Raw genomic sequence first — 3154 nt, 5'->3', positions numbered from 1 at the left:
TTTAGGCAGAAAAAAACATTTTCTGAATAAGACTCCAGTCACTCAGGAAATAATTCCAACAGGTAAAAAATGGGACCTTGTGAAAACTACAAGCTTCTGCTGCACAGAAAGGGTAGCTAACTGAAAGAGTAGCTTGTAGAATGGAAGAAAATCTTTCTTAACTATACATGACATGTCTTATATATGACATGTCTTATATATGACAGAAAAATTGATATATAAGCCTAAAACTCTGACAACTAAACAAAAAATTCAGCAACCATTTAATAAATGACGAATAGAATGAACAGACAAGTCTCAGAAGATGAAGCAAAAATACCTAATAAGTAGTTAAAATAAATGTTCACCCTCATTAGCCATCGGGGACTGTCAATGAAAACAGTACTGAGATTTTTTTATCTTGCCCCAATCAGATAGACAGTGACGAAGAAAGCAAACTCCTGAAGACAGTGGTTCCAGCTCCATCATGCCTGGGTACCAGAAGGACTCCAAGTCAACAACACACTCACAGAGAAACTTTCACTCAGTGTCTACTGCAGCACTATTGATAGTACCTAAGTACGGAACCTGGGTGTCCAAGAACAGGGAGAGGTAAGTAAATGTGATACATAGGCACACAAAAGTTTTTCAATCATAAAGAATAATGTGGTTATGTGGTTTGAAGAAAAAAGATGCAACTACAGGCCGTCATATTAAGAAAACATTTTCCTAGTCTTAGGAAGATAAACATCATACATTTTCTCTCATACGTTTCTCCTATGCTTTTTTATATAGATCACATATAAGTATGACATAAAAGTAATAGCAAACTATCTTGGGGATCAAATTGGCCTAATGACAAGAGGAGAAATAAGAGGAAGGGTGTCGGGGGGAGATACTCTCAGTTACAATATACATTTTAACGAAAGTGCCCTTATGTGACATAGTACTTTGTACAATAAATATACAATGATTTAAAAAAAGATTGACAATGCCAATAAAGATCAAGAATGGATGAAGAAAGCAAATACTTGGTTCACATGGACCCCCTTAGGGTGTCTTTCCCCAGGAAAACAGTGCTAGTGCACTATAGAGCACTTACTCATGAAGCTGTGATTAGGACCTCAAGATTCAGTTTTGTGTAACCAAGTATTCTTTACTAACATTGTCATGTGATATATCACTGTGGACAGTAGCCCTGGGAAGGTGAGACAAGAAACATATGTAGGACGTGAAAGGGCAGAAACCAAGACTTTAATCACCTGGTATTGCTCCATTACAACAACATTTTAAATGCCATACTTTTTGGCCAGGTAATTTAAAAGAGAAAATATAAAGTTTCCTTTTAGGGTAGATGTCATCTCTTGAGCACAGTTAGATTTGTGACTATGCAGAACTTCTTTCTTTAAGAAGATAGGGCTCTGGTCTTGTGACATAACTTGGCTCAATGTTATGAGGGATTGAGCACACAAAGTTCCAATAGGAAGCTTTGGTAAGGTAGTTGAACTTGATATAATGAGATGTAACTAAAGAATATGCTTAAATTGATCTTTTCTAATTCAGAGCTCTTATTTTTTTATTAAGCAATGGTCTCTTGGGTTGCATTATATTTCAGCAACTTCTTTCTTTTAGAACCAGTTAAACTTCCTGTGCCAGCAGCAGAGCTTGCAGTGTTGACAAGTCAGCACACAACAATGATTATGTTTTGTCCACGTCAAAACCACCAAGTGAAAAATGAAAGTACCAGTCAACCAGATGTTTTGTCTGCACCATGTGAAACTATCGGTTAGACCAAACTGGCTCTCTTCACCCCTTTCATTGTCTTACTAAGTGTACAGAAAGCCCTAATCAATGGGTAGACTAGTTTTTTGTCATTGTTGATGGAAAAGAGATGAAATTATGCTATTTATAGAAGCTTTTAATTTTAATCTAGATACTGTTGCACTGTATCTTCTTTGTTATATGAGATGTCTGAATTGTCCTCAAGAAGCCCGACCCTCCATATGGTTCAGCATATTAAACAGATCTTGTAATATCAATCTTTCCCTGATTTTATTTTCTTTGTACATGTTAGAATATATTCATTATCTTTGGGAAGAAATTTTATCCTTATATTCAAGACCCTCAATATAACTATCCTTGTTGCTTATATATTTGACACCAGGTTTTGCTTAGCTTTGGGACTACTGAAAATTTGAGATAGAAAATCTTTATTGTAGGTGATTTTCCTAGGCACTGAAGGATGCTTAACAACATCCTTGCTTTCTTACCATTTTCTTTCATTTTATGCTCTGTTCTTTTTGTATTTTGTGGTTTTTCCTTTTGAATAAGCATTGCCCCACCTTAGGAAGTAGGGTGGATAATATGCCACCCCTTCTCCCAAGTGCTTAGGAGGGAGAGTGAAAGAGAAGTGGAGACTAAGCAAGGAAAGGGAAAGGGAAGGACTGTGGACTTTAAGTGTACATCAATTATCCCTGTGTATTTTTTTTCTAACATTCTTTTTTTTTTCTTTTTTTTTTCCTCATGGTTTTTTTTTTATATTTAAAAAATTTCCATCTCCTTCCCTCCTCCTCCCCCCTCCCTCCCCTCCTTCTCCCCCTTCCCTCCCCTCCCCTCCACCCATACCTTCCCTACCTCCCTCTCAAGGAGCCATCAGGGTTCCCCACTCTAAGCTAAGACCAAGGTCCTCCCAACTCCCCCCAGGTCCAGGAAGGTGATTGACCAAGCTGAGAAGGCTCCCACAGAGCCCGTCCATGAAGAACAATCAGAGCCCAGAGCCATTGTCCTTTGCTTCTCAGTCAGCCCCCGCTGTTGGCCACATTCAGAGAGACGGGTTTGGTCGCATGATCCATCAGTCCCATTCCAACTGGAGTTGGTGATCTCCCATTAGTTCTGTCCCACCGTCTCCATGAGTGAACGCACCCCTCTCGTTCCTGACTTTCTCCCTCATGTTCTCGCTCCTTCTGCTCCTCATCAGGACCTTGGGAGCTCAGTCCAGTGCGCCAATGTGGGGCTCAGTCACCTTCCCCATCTGTCGCCAGATGGAGGTTCCCTCACGGTTCTGACTTTCTTTCTCATGTTCTCTCTCCTTCTGCTCCTCATCAGGACCTTGGGAGCTCAGTCCGGTGCTCCAATGTGGGGCTCTGTCATTTTCTTCATCTATCGTCAGGTGGAG

The 3154-nt window shown here is 39.8% G+C and overlaps 1 long non-coding RNA gene across 1 annotated transcript; it reads left to right on the top strand.

Annotated features, from left to right (window-relative positions):
- The first annotated feature begins 419 nt into the window (after window positions 1-419).
- LOC119815040 lies at window positions 420-2018 on the top strand. The gene is made up of 2 exons (XR_005285491.1): window positions 420-591; window positions 1612-2018. It is a non-coding gene; the product is annotated as an uncharacterized LOC119815040 (long non-coding RNA).
- Window positions 2019-3154: the final 1136 nt, after the last annotated feature.

This window comes from Arvicola amphibius, chromosome 5, assembly GCF_903992535.2.
Source record: "Arvicola amphibius chromosome 5, mArvAmp1.2, whole genome shotgun sequence".
NCBI classification, from domain to species: domain Eukaryota; kingdom Metazoa; phylum Chordata; class Mammalia; order Rodentia; family Cricetidae; genus Arvicola; species Arvicola amphibius.
Note: the sequence above shows the minus strand (reverse complement) of the source record. Positions and strands in the feature narration are given on the sequence as shown.